General features: G+C 38.7%; 4 non-coding genes across 4 annotated transcripts; all 4 read left to right on the top strand.

Moving 5' to 3' along the window:
• The first annotated feature begins 7,044 nt into the window (after positions 1-7,044).
• Positions 7,045-7,204, top strand: LOC147557738 (U1 spliceosomal RNA). The gene has a single exon (XR_015235523.1). It is a non-coding gene; the product is annotated as a U1 spliceosomal RNA (small nuclear RNA).
• A 535-nt stretch (positions 7,205-7,739) lies between these two features.
• LOC147557737 (U2 spliceosomal RNA) lies at positions 7,740-7,937 on the top strand. Its single transcript, XR_015235549.1, has one exon. It is a non-coding gene; the product is annotated as a U2 spliceosomal RNA (small nuclear RNA).
• A 1,172-nt stretch (positions 7,938-9,109) lies between these two features.
• On the top strand, positions 9,110-9,307 carry LOC147557736 (U2 spliceosomal RNA). Its single transcript, XR_015235544.1, has one exon. It is a non-coding gene; the product is annotated as a U2 spliceosomal RNA (small nuclear RNA).
• A 1,701-nt stretch (positions 9,308-11,008) lies between these two features.
• Positions 11,009-11,207, top strand: LOC147557735 (U2 spliceosomal RNA). Its single transcript, XR_015235552.1, has one exon. It is a non-coding gene; the product is annotated as a U2 spliceosomal RNA (small nuclear RNA).
• The last annotated feature ends 7,568 nt before the right edge of the window (positions 11,208-18,775 follow it).

Here is an 18,775-nt window from a genome sequence, read left to right as displayed (position 1 = left end):
GCAGACAAAACATATAAATTCACTAACATAGATAGTGACAACTTGAATGTCATCGATCATATCGACAACTAAGAAGATAAAGCAGCTAAGTACGCATTTCAATGACATTGGATCCTCTCGTATTTAAAGGGCAAGCTACGTTCAAACAGTTAAATTAGCTAAATGAGCAAGAACTCATCAGGAGGACAAGATATGAAATTGGCTCCCGACTTCGCGTTGTTATTTCTCAGATGTATTAATACTTTAAGTAATTATCCCTGTGAGAACTAGGGTTTGCGAAAGAACAAGTAAGGAAAAATTAGGGTTAACATTGATACTTATACAGTCAACAACCTAAGACAAGGTCTCGGTCAAGAGTCAATAAATCATGGTGCTCTGCCCAGTCAATAGTCAACTCCAACTTTATTCAATCTTCTAAAGGCACTCCCAACAGTATTATCTGTGAAAGAAAAGTTAGTTAAGATTAGTAACTAACTTTCTTGATATCATTCTTTCTGTTATTGTTTGTTACTTCTTTACTTTCCATCTATATAAATAAGAGATTGTAAATGATAATAAACTTAGATTGGAAATAAAATTCTGAGTTCAAGTAAAGCTTACATGGTAGCAGATTCAGCTTAGATCCAAGATATTAGGGCTTTTTCTATGAACTCCAACAACAATCAAGCATCATCATCTCGCAAAATTCATTAAAATTCAAAAGAGAGTTAAAATTCAGAAGAAGATATATAAAATTCAGAAGATTGATCATCTTTATGCAACAAATTGATCAAAAATTAAAGCAATATAAGAGTTTTTAGGTTTTTAAGAAGTTACTTACTGTTTTTTCGAGCAATTCGCCAGCAATTTCTCTGCAGCTTTCACGGCAGCATCTAATCAAGGTAATCTTCCACCAATTTCTGCTGTTACTAGTTTTATAACTGAGAAACTTGATGATACTAATTTCTTGATGTGGAAAGATCAAGTGGAAACACTACTGAGCACCTATGATCTTTTAGGGTTTGTGAATGGTTCTATTGATATTCCACCACAACTCAAGATCATTCATGGGGTTGAACAAGTTAGCCTTGACTTTCAAATTTGGAGAAGTAAAGAGAGTTTTGTAAAGTCTTATCTTAAAAGTACTCTTTCTAAATCAGTCTATTATGATACCTATGGTCTAAATTCTGCTAGAGAAATTTGGGACTGTATAAATCTTACCTATAATGAGGGTCTTGAATCAAGAAAATACCAACTTAGAAAGAAAATACAGTCTATCAAGAAGGGTATTGCATCTATAACTGAGTATTTAAGAGAATTAAAGATGCTAGCAGATTCTCTCATTTCTGTTCATGATAGGATTAGTGATACTGAAATTGTCAGAATTGCTATTCAGGGTTTGAATTCTGATTATGATCAGTTCACTATTGCTTTAAGAGCTAATAATGAACATCTTACCTTAGCACAACTTAAGTCAAGACTTGTTATGCATGAACAATGGTTATTATCTAAACAACAAGATGAAGAAGTATACTATGTTAAGAGAACAAATTCAAATCAGCATAATAAGCCTTCTCCATCTTACTATAGAAATCAAGCTTATAGAAAAGATGGGCAACATCAAATTCTCAAAATTCTACCAATATAGAGATTAAACATAAGAATCAAAAGGCAGAAGAGTTTGATTTTTCTACTGTACCCTGTGGAATATGTAAAAGATGGGGTCATTCAGCTGGTGTGTGCTATTTTAGGTATAAACCAAACAAACCTCACTCAGGTTATTTTACAGACTCAAAACCTCAGGTAGAAGAATAAGGGACTGATTCAAAATCCTCACCTATAGAATCAAAATCATACCTTTATGAAGATGAAACTCTTTTAGAGTGTAACAATGTTGTTTTATATGATTATGTGTATGAGGATTATAATGAGGATGTGTTTCATGAATATCACACTGCTATTATGGGTCAAAAAGATATTGATGATGATGCTGATATATTTCTAGATTGCTTAGCAAATGATTTTCCTACTTCTTTAGATAGTGATACATGTTATGTGACCAGTAACTCTATCAATGAGGGAAGCAAGGATAAATCTTGGTTAGCAGATACAGGAGCCAGCAGTCATATGACTCATACTCCAGACAACTTAAGCTCTATTACCCCTTATCAAGGTACAGAGGCCGTAATGGTAGGTAGTGGAAAGTTCCTATCCATCACTAGTACAGGTTCACCCACATTGTCTACATCTAATCATGATTTCAATCTAAATAAGGTACTGTGTGTTCCTCACTTAAAGAGAAATCTTCTCTCTATTTCAAAGTTTACTAAGGACAATTCTTGTTCTGTTGAGTTTTTACCTTGGGGATACAATATAAAGGATATATGGTCAAAGAAGGTCTTGGCTGAAGGTCCTATCAAAAATAATCTTTATCCAATAGAGATACATACTAGTACTCTACAACATAGAAATATTGAAGCTAATGTATCTCAGACAGTATCTTCCTATGATGTCTGGCATGCTAGACTTGGGCATTCTCATCATGGTGTTATTAAACAGTTACATTCTGAAAACAAGATAGCAGTAGCAAATATTAATGCTCAAAAGTTCTGTAAATCATGTGAGTTAGGCAAAAGTAAATGTTTACCATTTGCTAACTCTTCCACAACTACCAATACTGCCTTATACCTAGTCCATTGTGATATTTGGGGTCCTGCCCCCACACCTACACCTAATGGTGCTAGGTATTACATTCTTTTTCTGGATGATTTCAGTAAATTCAGTTGGATCTATCCTATGAAAGTAAGATCTGATAGTCTGAAGTGCTTCACTCATTTTGAAGCTACATGTGAAAACTTACTAAAGGAAAAGATTATTTATCTTCAATCTGATGGAGCTCCAGAACTCAAGCAAGGGGTTTTCAGATCTTTCCTAGATACAAATGGGATTCTATTCAGATGTTCTTGCCCTTATACTCCTCAGCAAAATGGCAAGGTTGAGAGGAAACATAGGCATATCACTGAATTAGGTAATACAATTTCTTTTCATTGTTCATTACCTAAATTCCTATGGTTTGATGCTTTCAATACGGCTGTTTATATCATAAATAGATTACCCACTCCAACATTACAAGGTTCTACACCTTTTGAAACCCTTTTCCATGTTTCTCCTGACTACACTACACTCAAAACCTTTGGGTGTGCTTGCTATCCACATTTAGGAGAATTGAGAAAGGACAAACTCAGTCCTAAGAGCATTCAGTGCATATTTTTGGGATATAGCAATGAGCACAAGGGTTATAAGTGTTATGATTCTGTCACTAAAAGAATATATATTTCCAGACATGTTACTTTTGATGAAGGCCATTTTCCTTATGCCAACATCAGCCAAGCACAGTGTGGTAGTGATCAGATAAATGAGCAGCATATCTCATTACCTTTTCCATCAGTAGACAATTCTCAATCTCATACTACTGAATTAGGGACATCTAGTCTGATCACCAGCTCACCAACTAATCCAGTGTGTAGGTGTCTAGTTTCACATGAGGAGGGCATTTATGGTAATCCTACTAATACACCAGCAGCCCCAATAGTTCCTATACACCATGAACAGACTGAGTCTATCACTACTAGAGCTAGAAATGGCATTATAAAACAAAAACAACTTCCAGCTGATTTTGTTGCTCATTTTTCATCACCTCACAGTTTAAATGTAGCCTACTTGTCCATCCTTCAATTGCCTACTGAACCCACATCTTATAAAGAGGCAGCAAAACACAGTGAATGGGTTCAAGCTATGAATGAGGAGTATACACCTCTTCAAAATAATGACACATGGTCTCTAGTACCATATAATAGTACTATGAATGTACTTGGGTGCAAGTGGGTGTTCAAATTGAAGCAGAAAAGTGATGGAACCATAGGGAGATATAAAGCAAGTTTAGTAGCAAAAGGCTTTCATCAAAAAGAAGAGGTGGACTATGACGAAACTTTTAGTCCTGTTGTAAAAGCAAACACCATCAGAATAGTTCTCTCTATTGCCATTACTAGGTCTTGGCATATCAAACAGTTGGATGTCTCTAATGCTTTCCTGCATGGGACTTTATCTGAGGCAGTTTATATGATCCAACCACCAGAGTTTATACAAAAAGTGAAGGAACGTCATGTTTGTGCTTTACATAAAGCTCAATATGGTCTAAAGCAGGTACCAAGGGCCTGGTTCACAAAATTTGCCAACTTTCTTTATGATTATGGGTTTCAAAAGAGCAGGTGTGATCAATGAATGTTTGTACTACATTCTTCCTCTTCAACTATGGTTCTCTTACTATATGTTGATGATATAATCTTGACTGGGGATTCAGAAGCTCAATTATCTACCCTCATTTGTGATATGAGCATTAAGTCCAAAATGAAGGAATTGGGTCCCTTAGCCTATTTTCTGGGTATTGAAGTTAATTATGAGCCAACTTCTACTGCTATGATTCTATCACAGAACAAATATACTCTACAACTACTAAATAAGGCAAATTTACTTGATTCTAAACCTTCAAAGGTTCCTGTGAGCAGTGGTCAAAGAGTTTCTATCAATGATGGGGATATACTTTCTAATCCAACAGAGTACAGAAGTCTTGTAGGAGCTCTACAATATCTAACATTAACAAGACCAGATATCTCTTATGCTGTCAATTATACATCCCAATTTATGCATCAACCAACTTCTACTCATTTAATGGTGGTCAAGAAGATATTGAGATATCTTAAAGGGACTATGGGTTCTGGTATTAGACTCTCTTCGAGTAGTTTATCAACTATCACTGCATATTCAGACTCAGATTGGGCAGGATGTCCAGATTCTCGCAAGTCTACTGGAGGGTATTGTGTTTTCTTAGGTTCAAACCTAGTATCATGGAGTTCTAAGAAACAAGCCACAGTGGCTAGGTTATCCACAAAAGCTGAATATAAAGCATTATCGAATATGGCAACAGAAGTGGTCTGGATATCATACCTGATGGAAGAACTCCATTGTAAGTTGCAAAAACCCTTCGATCTCTACTGTGATAACATTAGTGCAAAATATCTGGCCCCGAATCCGGTCTTCCATGCACGAACAAAGCACATCGAGGTGGATTTTCACTATGTTCGTGATCTCGTTTTAAATGGAACTGTCACTGTTCATCATGTTCCAACGAAAGATCAACTTGCAGACATCTTCACTAAGGGTTTACCTATTGATATCTTTCAAACCCTTCGACACAAACTAATGATTCATCGTCTCTCTTCCTCATCGGTTTGAGGGGGGTTGTGAGAACTAGGGTTTGCGAAAGAACAAGGTCTCGGTCAAGAGTCAATAAGTCATGGTCCTCTTCCCTGTCAATAGTCTACTCCAACTCTATTCAATCTGCTAAAGGAACTCCCAACAGTATTATCTGTGAAAGAAAAGTTAGTTAAGATTAGTAACTAACTTTCTTGATATCATTCTTTCTGTTATTGTTTGTTACTTCTTTACTTTCAATCTCAATAAATAAGAGATTGTAATGATAATAAACTTAGATTGGAAATAAAATTCTGAGTTCAAGTAAAGCTTACAAGCCCAGAGGGAGGGAAACATGGTGAGATTTAGAGAGAGAATCCATTTAGAAGTAGAGAGTTAACGGTAACATTTTAGTCAGTCTTGACCATTTCAACTGCTGGTCAACTTCGACTTTTCATGCCTCCAATCACTATTGTAGTTTAAGCTACTTGTCAAGGGATAAAGTTTCAACTATGTTTTGCGGAACTAAGCCCCACCTCCGCTCCCTTTGTCTCCATCTCCATCTAAGCATCTCCTTCCCTAGCTCTTTCTTCTGAACCGTCGCTTGCTTGCAAGTACTTAGATAAAGGAATCAGCTTCATCGGCCCGGCTACTCCTTTCGTCCGATCTAGTGGAAGCAAGAGAAGGGGAATCTAACTCCGTGCCGCACTTGTCTTAGGCTCCTCTCTAAGCACAAGTCTAAGCCTTCCCACTTATATTAACCTTAGACTATTATCCAAGCTCCAACACTGATGCTCCAAGAAAGGTGAGCTTCAAAATATGCAAACACTTCAGAGAACTTGATCTTTATTGATAAGAACTCAAAGTATACAAGAAGGCTTTTGGGCACAACTCCCAAGTAACTTAACTTAGAACCTCTAGGGCTACAATTTTGGCTAAGATTCAATCACATGTAACCTATCTAATGGCTTGGAATTGTGTGGATCCTTCCATGGTGATCTCTAGAACTCCTTAGAGTACTCTCAAGACTCCTCAAAATATCTCCAAGCTCCTCCAAAATACTCCTTGGGTTGGGCCAAAGAATGTGCCAGATAGCTCCAACTAGGTGTTAGAAAAATTATCTTTGATACACAAATTTAAGAGGGTTGGAGATTAGAGGCTTGAAACCTGTACTAGGTACACTTTCCTTAAAGCATTATCTGCCCCCTCTCGATCGAGATTACTTGAAGGTTACGAGGCAAATTGCTTCCCAAGATATGACAAGCCTTTGTGAAACTACACCAAGTAACTTGTGTAGATTTCACTTAAGGAGCATTAGAACACATTGAAGATGGAAAAGGATATTCCGACATAGTTTCTACATGGTTTTCCATTACATGAAATGTGTTTAGAGAAAACATTATTTATGGAAAACAAAAAGACTCTTTTCAAGTAGAAAAATCTTTTCACAAAGAGAGATATCTCCCCAAATAAATATATCAAAACTCAAAAGATATAACTATTAGACATAAATTTTAAATTCAATATCATAAAACTAATTTCTGATTTTAGTTGATAATTGTACAAAAATTCCAACACTAGGTGCAATGCAGCCTGCCCATGCTTGCTGTTTGGCTAAGTCTGGTTGTTGTTTGGCAAAGGAAGCTGCTGTCCCGGGGCCAAGCAAGCTGCTGTTTGGTGCTCCAAACGTGTGGGTTGTGGCATACTACTCAACATCTAATATTTTTTTAGTATTATAGTCCCACATCGTCAAAGTGGTAAAGATAGCTATACAACATAGCCATACAAAAGAAGTGTGTTGAGGTACCTTGAAACATACTTACCTGGACGGGGTCAATGGTTGATCAAGAAGGACCATGGCCTAGGTTAGTGACCTCCATTGCACTTAGGAGGGGCACTCGCCTAAGATCTACCCAAGTGGTGGAGTCTACGTCATAATTTGTGATAGAGGGGGTACGCGTTCGCGCGGCCCCTGCCAACTTTATCTTAATTTTACGCGTTTGCGCGGCCCCTGCCAACTTCATCTTAATTTTTTTGAGTGTCGTTCATAGTTTGAAATGGTGAAGCAGCTGCTTCTCTCTGAATTTCAATATAGATGTGAAGTAGTCATCCTTGATCGAAGTGTACAAAAGTTGTATATGTAGGGAAAACTGTCTATGAATCAATTCATTTCCTCATATGAGAAAAGTTGTTTCATCTTTGAAATCGAGTCACTTCCTTGTGTACTTGAAGAAGTTGTTTCAGGCAGTTCTAATCGCTCGCAATGTGGTAGTTCTTCAGGGATTTAACGGAACTGAGGTTGTCTATCCATATCTTTCCAGTCAAGAGCAACAATCCATACAAAGAGGAAGTCATGTTTGGAAATTAATCAAGTCGATCAATGAAGGCATTCAAGACATAATAACAAATGATCAGTCTAGCGTTGGTTGAAATAGTCCCGCAAAGATGATTTGAATGAGCATGGGAGTTGGTAACTATTATAAAATCATATTAGATACAATGAAGAAAGCATACCTTTCTCGGCCTTTTGGCTAAGATCAAGTGTAGTATCTGTTCTTATCAGTTTAATATCTGATATGTGGTCTATTGGATCACACGATATTAAATTAATGTTTTTCATGGGGGAGAGTCCACCACAGTAGCTTGCTATTGGGGCTCTCAAGTGTCGCCTTTGCGTTGCACTATTGCAATGGCCTGGCACACCCCCTAGCAATACTTAACTATCAAAATCTTTAGTTTGCTGCCTGGTCTGTGATAAGATTGTTATTCTAGTTTTCACATTACAAGGAACCCTTAGATATGACCCAAGAGTCTTGATTTCATGCTACTGTTACATTCTCAACAAAGTAAACAGGGGAAACAGATGGCTGTGAGCAATGAACCCTCGCAGGCACCCCAAGGTGGTGGTGTCGAAACCCATGACTGATAACATCTCCCTTCATCAACGCATGGAATAATCCCTTGTCTCAGCTGCATGCGGCCCTCATCAACACGCGCACGCGCACACACACACACACACACACACACATATATATATATATATATAAATGGGTTCGAAGGAGGGATAGCTAAAGTGGTGATGATGGTGATATCCGAAAGAAGGTTGTCATTTCTTGTGATACCCTTACCCTCAATATTATTAATACTCTTAACAAATACAACATCTTCATATTCTATCAATGAAAAAGATACTAGTAAGAATGAGAAGATAGAAGATCCAGTGCTAAAACAGTGCAAGCACAAATGCCAACACCAACAACATTTCAGCTACACCGAACAAGAAGAGTGTGTTAAAAGATCCGAAGAATACTACAGGGAAAAGAAAATACGCGAAGGACATGAGTACATGACCACCGCCATCATCCTTTTTCGTCACTTAGAAAAATTTCTTCATCAAGCTCCAAAGGAGATCAGGTGTTCAAGTAGAGAGATAGATTTCGGTATTATTTTGTTTTTTCTTCTAAGTCAAACCTGAAATTGTCTTAGACTAATAGACCCATACATAAATTGCATATATAGAGAAAACTATGTCTCTGAATGAAATCATTCCTTGTATCAGAGAAGTTGTTTCGTCTTTGAAATCAAATCTTTTCTTGTATAAGTTGTATTTAAGTTGTTTAGGCAGTTCTAATGGCTTTGTTTTGTAGTTCATCATGGATTTATTTAAGTGAATTAAAATTGTCTATTCATATCGTTCCACTCAAAAGCAACAATTCATGCTAAGCGGAAGTCGTCTTTGGAAGCTAATCAAGTCAATCAATCAAAGCACTCAAGACATGAGCCATCTAGCCTTGGTTGAAATAGTCCCACACAAAAGAGTTTGATTGAGTATGGGAGTTGGAAGCTATTACAAAACAATATCAAAGACAATGAAGAAAGCATACCTTTCTCGGCCTTTTGGCTAAGATCAAGTGTAGTATCTGTTCTTATCAGTTTAATATCTGATATGTGGTCCATCGGATCACACGATATTAAATTAATTTTTTTCATGGGGGAGAGTCCACCACAGTAGCTTGCTATTGGGGCTCTCATGTGTCGCCTTTGCTTTGCACTATTGCATTGGCCTGGCACACTCCCTACCAATACTCAATTGCCAATGTTTTATTTTTCTGTTTTGGACTGTTGGTGTTTTTTTTATCATCTCAAATCCAGATGTCACTGCTGTTTCCAACATACGATAACATCAACCGATCAAGTTATAGATGAAATACTTGCATTTCTATCATTAATAAACAAAACTCGTAAAGCCAATACCGAAGACAACCAGAGTGAATGGTGGCCTTCTGCTTATCCGTATCTCAAAGTTAATACAAATGTCTCTTCCACTAACAGTAATGAGAAAATATGACTAAATTTTCTTATTCATGGTCGCCAAACTAAATTCATTGTAGCAAGAACTGTTAACTACCAGGCGAAACCAAGCGAAGAAAGTGCACTTAAAGCAATATTAAGGGGCATCAAATAGGAGGCAGACAAAACATATAAATTCAAAAACATAGAGAGTGACAACTTGAATATCATCAATCATATCGACAACTAAGAAGATAAAGCAGCTAAGTAAGCATTCAATGACATTCGATCCTCTCGTATTTAAAGGGCGAGCAACGTTCAAACAGATAAATTAGCAAAATGAGTAAGAACTCATCAGGAGGACAAGATATGAAATTGGTTCCCGACTTCGCGTTGTTATTTCTCAGATGTATTAATACTTTAAGTAATTAATGCTACTATGCACTTTGAAACAAAAAAAGTAAGGAAAAAAATACAGTAGGTCTCCATCGCGCCCGTAGCCCCGTAGGTCTCTTTTGGTAACACCCTACGATTATGAATATGTGAGATGCCAACATAGCTGTTGCAGTTGACTATGTCTCGGTGGTTGCGGGACTTGTAACTCGCTTGAGAACTGCAAATTCTTCTTCATCAATTAAATACTAATGGAAAGTGCCAGACAAAAGTATCTCACCACCTCGTGTGAATTGGATTTGGTTTTCATATAAATTGTTTAGGGAAATTGTAATCGGTTTTGGTATATTAAAAAAACATTGGAGAAAGGTATGGATTGTTGACACAGATATCCTTCCATTTCGTGTCGATCTACATAAAGAGGGTCTTATATTCACTGTTGAATCGGATCCACACCGACCTTCAAAAAAAGAAAAAAATATTTGTCAAATTTATCTACCATATAATTGACTCAGTTGTTTTAATGAACTATAATCCAACCAAAACTCAATATTCCATTTCCAAACTTCATAGCCCCACATCGTCGAAGAGAAATGGAAAGCTAAAGACTGTAGTAGAACAAGATGGAAAGCTAAAGACTGTAGCAGAACAAGAGAAAGTTGACGATCAGTTAAGAACATACTTACCTGGACGGAGTCAATGGTTGATCAAGAAGGACATAGCCATACCTGGACGGGGTGGTCAATGGTTGATCAAGGGGCACTCGCATAAGATCTTAAAAATTTTCAAGACTATGTCTCTGGATCGTTCATTTGCTTGTATAAGTTTATTCGTCTTTAAAATTGAATGGTTTCTGTACTTAAAGAAGAAGTTGTTTACTCTTCATAGATTTAACGGAACTAGGTTGTCTATCCATATTGTTCCACTCAAGAGCAACAATCCATAGTAGGAGGAAGTCATGTTTGGAAATTAATCAAATCAATCAATGAAGACACTCAAGCCTAGTGTTGGTTGAAATAGTCCCACAAAGATGAGTTTGAATGAGCATGGAAGTTGGAAGTTATTATAAAATCGTATTAGATACAATGAATAAATCATACCTTTCTCGGCCTTTTGGCTAAGATCAAGTGTAGTATCTGTTCTTATCAGTTTAATATCTGATATGTGGTCCATTGGATCACACGATATTAAATTAATTATTTTCATGGGGGAGAGTCCACCACAGAAAGCTTGCTACTGGGGCTCTCAAGTGTCGCCTTTGCGTTGCACTATTGCATTGGCCTGGCACACCCCCTACCAATACTCAATCATCATTTTTTTGTTCTTCCACTCTGGACAATGGTGGATGTTAACAATCTCAAATTTGACTAAAAGCCTTCACTGAGAACTCTGCCATTAGTGTGTAGTATTTGCAGCTTGGGAGCTGTGATAAGGCGAAGGTTAGATGAGCATGTTCGACCTGTAAATGCTCATTGCTACTCGCGGGAAGCTCATTGCTACTCGCGGGAAGAATAAATTGCACGAATAGGATGTATCGAATCCGTGTCCAACCAACCATCCAAATTACCTAAAGATCCCATGGATGATAAAGAAGAGAGAAAAGAGACATCAGATAGAGATAGATAATGAAACTGGTTCAGATTTCAACCACTACTGTCTAAACAAGAAAGTTTAACACTATACCACTTTCTCTTTGAAATAAACCAAATTTCAGCCATCCCCAACTGTGCTCAAATAGTATATATATGTTGGGATCAAATTCCTGCCAAAGCATTCCAGCCCATTACCAAGCCCTGGCTAACTTGAAGATTTTATACTTTTCCCACATTGTTATGGATAAATGAAGACAATTGTGTATGAAAAGGTTGAGGAAATATATAGAAATAAAAATGATTTGGTATATCTTGTTATATCCCTCTAATTCATGATAACTATTGTATTTCAAATGTGGTTACCGAGTACTACAAATTAACTTGTAAACATACTATTTGTGAAGAGGTAGCCGAGAGAGAGATGGAGATGATATGATATTACATTAACTTGGTTGTTTGTACATAACAGGATACAGTATTTATAAGAGAAAATAACAGAAGGATAAATACAATCTTGGTAGTCATCATCTTTAGTTGATCCATCTAAATCTGTTGTTTCATGGTGTTGGATAAAATAACAAGAATTTTTTTTCCCCTTTGTGTTAGTTACGAGGATAATATGAAGAATATGTGGGAGCAATAAACCTGAAAGTAAATAAGACAACAATTTTTAACGTGGAAAACCTCCTCAATGTGAGAGGTAAAAACCACGAGACTCGTAGTCCAACCAAATCAACTATAATAAGCAAAGTAGTTACAGACAATATCCACCCGAGACTCGGACCCTTCCCAAAAGATTCAATCTCAAACACAAAGAAACACGAAAAAAACCTCACAAGCAAGAACAAGACAGCCCCAGAAATATTCAGTCTAAAACGACCCCAAATTCACTAGGATTCCAGCCACCAATCAACGATTCCATCGTACAAATACTAGATGAACAGATTAAGAACACTTCTGCCAAATTTCAGCTTAATCGGAGAAGAACTCACCGTCGGATTTTCCGAACAATAAAGACTATGCATGCTGAAACAGATCAACCCCGCTCTTCTCAGCAACCTTCTTCTCTCTCCTTCTTCTCTTGTGCGTTTCTAATTGTGCAACTTTCTTCTAATTAAGATCAAGGAATTATTTATAGACTTCCCTTAACCCTAATTCACCGACCTAAGTGACCGACCTAAGTCACCAACCCTAGAAACTCGAATTGGGTTCGGGTTTGGTTTCCTAATCCAAACCCAACTGGGTTTCCCCACTAGGAGGAAAACCCAACAAACTCCCCCTTCGACTAGGTGGGAGAAACAACCAACCCTGTTGTCCCCTTGACAACCCTGAAAACAGCCAGCTCCGCTTTTCCTCGACAACCCTGAACAACCAACCCCGCTATCCCTCGGCAGACCTCTAGCTTCCCCTTCGGCATAACCTTCGTCATCATATCAGCTCCGTTATCGTTTGTATGAACTTTAACCAGCTCTTACTCCTTGGAAGCAACCGCATCTCGTATCCAATGATACCTCACATCGATGTGCTTCAATCGTGAATGAAATGTCGAATTCTTGCCGAGATGTATTGCACTTTGACTGTCACAAAGCAATACATACTTATGTTGATTGAATCCGATCTCCTCAAGATAATTCTTCATCCACAACAACTCCTTACAAGCTTCAGTTGCGGCTATAAACTCAGCTTTAGTGGTAGAAAGTGCAACGCACTTTTACCGCCTTGACTGGCATGCTACAACTCCCCCTGCAAATGTTACCAAGTAACCCGAAGTAGACTTCCTTGAATCAATGTCCCCATCTATATCAGCGTCATTATAACTGACCAGTAGTGACTTATCACCTCCGAAAGTAAGCTTCAAACCGAAAGTCCGTCGAAGATATCTCAAAATCCACTTCACTGCAGCCCAATGTTCCTTCCCCGAATTAGAAAGAAACCTACTAACAGTACCGACCACATGAGCTATGTCAAGTCTGGTACACACTATAACATACATCAAACTACCAACTGTAGAAGCATAAGGAACCCTCTCCATATCTCCTCATTCTGAATCTGTACTCGGACTATGTTGACTGCTAAAGTGTCCAGCAAGAGGCGTGCTGACAGCTTCAGATTTGTCCATGCAAAACCTTTGAAGTATCTTCTCAATGTACTTCACCCGAGATAGGTGAATCAACTTGTTCTCTCTATCTCGAACAATTCTTATACCAAGAATCTGCTTCGCCGGACCCAAATCTTTCATGGCAAAGAACTTGCTAAGCTGCTTCTTCAACTCCTGGATTCTCCCAGAGTTCCTGCCCACAATCAACATATCGTCAACATACATCAACAAGATGATAAAATCATCTTCACCAAATTTCTGAACAAACACACAATGATCTGAAGTAGTCTTGTTATAACCATGCTCCCCCATAACTGACGCAAACTCCTTATACCACTGTCTCGTGATGTGACACCAAAATGTCACATTTGGAGAGTCTAACTTAGACTAATTATTCCTTTCGAGTGTTATCAATAATATTTTATGTGTTTTTCATGTTAGGTACCTATTTTGGAGTTAAACATGATATTTGAAATAAAAGGAGCGAATTATCACTATCATTTCATGTGCCTAAAATGAGAGAAAATGACTTCAAGCAAATCAAATTACAAGTGGAGGCAATGACGAGTCCGACGGTGAAAACGGAAGTCAATTCCGAGTTCGGAAGGAAAAGATATGAAAGAAAGAAGCCAAGGTCTTTATTTGAAGGCACTCTCCTTTGTTTCTAATTTGAAATCAAGTCAAGCCCAAAGACCAGCCAAAACCCCACAAAGAAAAGGAAGAAGAAAGAAAGATGTAAAGATTTTATGGGCACCCTTCTTTATGGTCCAAGTCAAAATAACCTTATGGGTTTGACTAAGTCAAGGGACCCTAGGGTTTGAGTAGTAAACACAAGTTGGGAGTTTACTATTCATCATCTTCTACCTTGGAAACAACCAAGAGAGGGAGAAAAGAGGAGGCTAGAGGCTAGAGGCTAGAGTTCTTGAGTTCTTAGGGTTTCAAGTGCAAAAGGGTTTGAAGGAAGAGAGGGAAAGAGAGAGAAGTGGCCGGTCAAGCTAGGCCGGCCATCACCAAGGCCGGCCAAAGCTTGGCCGGACTAGGCTCGGACAGAGAAGGGAAGGCATCACAGAGCACGGCCGAACAGCAGCTGTGCTAGCAGGGACGCGGCTGCAGTTAGAGCTGCTCGGGACAGCAGCTTCACGCCGGCAGCAAGCTCGGACTGTGTGGGTCTCGCTCGGGACGGCACTAGGGACGCGCGCACAACACGGCAGCAGCTCGGGACGGATGAACACGGCCGGGACAGCACCTATGTGGCCGGAACCTCCATGTTTCTTGGCCGGATTTCTTGTTTCTTTGGCCGCAATTATCTAGGGTTTCCGTCCACTTTCTTGGCCGGAAACCTTAGGGCTTTTACTCCCCATCATCTTGGCTAGCTTCCCATATGGTTTGATTTGATTTTGGGTTACAAATTTCTAGAGAGAGAAAGCTAGGGTTAGCTTTAATGGAGGTTCTGTTCTAAATGGAGAAGATGATGGTGGTCGCTATGGGGAACCCAGAAAATTGCTAAGGGGAGATCTGCTGCAATTAAAAACTCATATTTTCCGACGATCTTAGCCTCGAACCATCATCGAAAAAGGGGGATTCTCTCATCATTTCCTTTCCATTTCTTATTCAATCATCATGTTTAGCTAACTTTAATGTGTCGATTATATGAGATGAAATGTGATGAATTCGTGATTATGTTTAATATGATTTGATGTTTTATTATAAATTGATGTTCATTTATTTCGATTATCGTTTTGATCGTATTTTCATGTGTCTTGTCAAGCACACCGCATAGTTAATAGACGAAACGAAGTATTCGATATCGATCGTAGTCTAAGTCATAATTTCATGTGTCTTGTCATGCACTTCACATAGTTAGGCGACTAGACGACGCTTTTGATGACTCGGGATTAACCGATTTAGACGTTTGTTTGACTAAGTATGATCTCCGGATATACGTAGTACTTAGAGACATCTACTTTAGGAGTCGAATATCAATTGTACCTCGACACATTAAATCGGACTACACATAGTCGTAGGTTTATCATTATGGATTCCCGGACTTCGACACCTCTCTCACTTATTTGTTGCCCGAATCGAGTCTTATTGTCTCCCGACTCTTGTTCCTCCGACACTTCTCTCGAATCTCTCTCGCCTATTTACATTAGATTATCTAGTCTTTACTTGTTTTCTTCTCTTATTCCTTTTTCATATCAAAACCCCCATTTGTCTTTGTTTCCTTTCCTTTTTAGTCTAAGTTAGCATTTGATATCTAGACCGGGGGATAAGACCCTTCGACATTCAAACTACTTTCCTATCCTTGGATCGATCCTGGCTTTGCCGGATTACTACTTGATACCTCTGCTTGGGTGTGCAACCTTTTCGGGTGCATCATCTCGGTGCATGTTTCAATCCATAAAGGCTTTTCTTCAAGCGGCAAACATAGTCCTCTTTGCCCTTCTTCACAAAGCCTTCCGGTTGCATCATGTAAATCTCTTCCTCCAAATCACCATGGAGAAAAGTAGTCTTTACATCCATTTGCTCCACCTCTAGATCAAGCCTCACTGCCAATCCAATTGCAACCCGAATGGATGACATCTTCACAACATGAGAGAATATTTCATCGAAATCAATTCCCTTACTTTGGCTGTATCCTTTCACAACCAACCTAGCCTTGTATCGAGGGAGCAACATGGTCTCCTCATGCTTAACTTTATACACCCACCGGTTAAGCAATGCCTTCTTACCCTTAGGTAACTCCACCATCTCAAAAGTTTGATTCTCCTCCATAGAATCCATCACTTCTCTCATGGCCTTCCACCATTCATGTTTATGTTCATCTTCCAAAGCTTCGCTAAAGCTTTCAAGTTCCCCTCCATCAGTAAGTAACACATACTCACTAGGATCATACCTTGTCAAACGTCTCAGACCTCTCGCAGATCTCCTAACAGTAGGGAGGTTCTCGGTAGTTGGTGTTCCATCATGATTGTCACCATGACCACCGGTACCATCTTCTTGTGCGGGAGCATCAGCACCGGGTGTATCAACTTGAACCTCAACCTCGACATGACCATCGACAGATGTAGAAGGAGCAACCTCCAGATCAATCAAACCTTAATAACCCAGAGCTGGATTTCCGGACTTGGCAATGTCCTTAATCGTTTGATCTTCCATGAACACAACATCTCTGCTCCTGATGAGAGCTTCTTCTCCACTAGGTCATAGAATCTATACCCAAAATCATCCTGACCATAACCGACGAACACACAATGTCGCGATTTCGTCTCCAGCTTAGACCTTTCATCTTTGGGAATGTGGACAAACGCCTTACACCCAAAGACCTTCAGATGACCATAAGAAATATCCTTACCGGTCCATACCCTCTCTGGACTATCACCCTCCAACGGAGCACTTGGTGACAGGTTCAACGCATGAAAAACCGAGCTCAAAGCTTTTCCCTAGAAAGTCTGTGCCAAGCCTGACTGTGAAATCAAACACCTAACTCTCTCAACAATGGTCCTGTTCATCCTCTCAGCCAACCCATTCAATTGTGGAGTCTTGGGTGGCGTCTTCTGATGTTGAATACCGTGTTCCCTACAGTAAACATCAAATTGTCTAGAATACTCACCACCATTATCACTGCGAATGCACTTCAACTTCTTACCTGTCTGTCTCTCAACCGATGCCACAAACTGCTTGCAATATCCCAAAACCTGATATTTGGACTTCATAAGATAAACCCACAACTTTCTAGAGTGATCGTCAATGAACGTGACAAAATATGATGAACCACCAAGAGATTTTGTCTTCATTGGACCACATACATTTGAATGCACCAGATCAAGTATCTCGGGTTTTCTAGAAGATCCAGAAGACTTGAACGAGACCCTGTGTTGTTTCCCTGCAAAACAATGTTCACACTTTTGTAATCGCAAACCAGAAATACCTGTAATGGCATCCCTCTTGGATAACACAGACAATCCCTTCTCACTGATGTGACCGAGACTCTTATGTCATAACTCCATGGCGTCATCGTTCTCCACTGCATTAACAACATCCATGGAGACCTTAGCTTTCATCCAATAGAACGATGAAAACTTATCACCTCGAGCCACCACCATAGAACCTCGTGAAAGTTTCCACTTACCCCCTCTGAATAAGCTATAGAAACCCTCATCATCAAGTCTCCCCGTAGAAATCAAATTCAATCGAATGTCTGGGACATGCTTAACTCCTTTAAGCAACAACCTAGTACCAATACTAGTCTCCAAACAAATATCACCAATGCCAACAACCTGAGCCAAACCATCATTACCCATCTTCACGAAACCATAACTACCCGAAGTATAGGAATAGAACAAATCCCGTTGCGATGTAACATGAGTAGTCGCTCCACTATCAATAACCCAACTGGATTCATGGCATGCAACATTAATAGCATCACTCTCACAGAGTATAAGAAACTCATCTTTAGTAACAGTCAAGGTTTGAAAAAACGGTCAAGGCGTACGCCTCGAGGCGAGGCGGTCCCGAGGTGCCTCGAGGCGTACGTATTCCCTAAGTCAGAAAAAAACAAAAACTTTTTTGGTTGAAGGGCAAATTTGTAACTTGATAAAATAAAAAATAGGCTAAAAAGTACAACTTTCCATATTCTAATTAGGTTTTCCTTTTGACCGACTCTCTCTCTTACTTTATTCTTCTTGTTTTACTTTTTTTCTTTGGTGATTGCTACAAAAATGTCAGACTCTCTCTCTACTTTCTGATCATAATTTATTTCTTCTTCTTCTACTTTGTTTGCTGGTACAGGTAAGGCTGTCTTTGTACTTCTTTGATAAGATTTTGTCTCTTTTTTTCTACTCTAGTCGCTACTCTAGTCTCTAGTTGCTACTCTAAGTTATAATTGTTTCTCTCTCTACAAATACCGATCCTCCCTCTACATGATCTTCTACTTTTTTTGCTTCTTTATTAAAAAAGTTACTGACTCACTCACCTCACTGTACTTCTTTATCTTTTTACCCCTCTTCATAAAGAAGTTTGAATATTTTATAGTGTTATAATACCACTAACCTAATGTCATGTTGTACTATAGTACTATACTATTATGTAAGTAATATTGTATATTTTTATTAGCCTACTCCCTACATATCACATGATCCCTAAAGGCTAAAAGTATATATTATTTTATCAT

This window comes from Eschscholzia californica, unplaced genomic scaffold, assembly GCF_041429995.1.
Source record: "Eschscholzia californica isolate CP2 unplaced genomic scaffold, dmEscCali1.0.p SCAF_2, whole genome shotgun sequence".
Taxonomy (NCBI): domain Eukaryota; kingdom Viridiplantae; phylum Streptophyta; class Magnoliopsida; order Ranunculales; family Papaveraceae; genus Eschscholzia; species Eschscholzia californica.
This window is presented reverse-complemented; position numbering and strand designations above follow the sequence as displayed.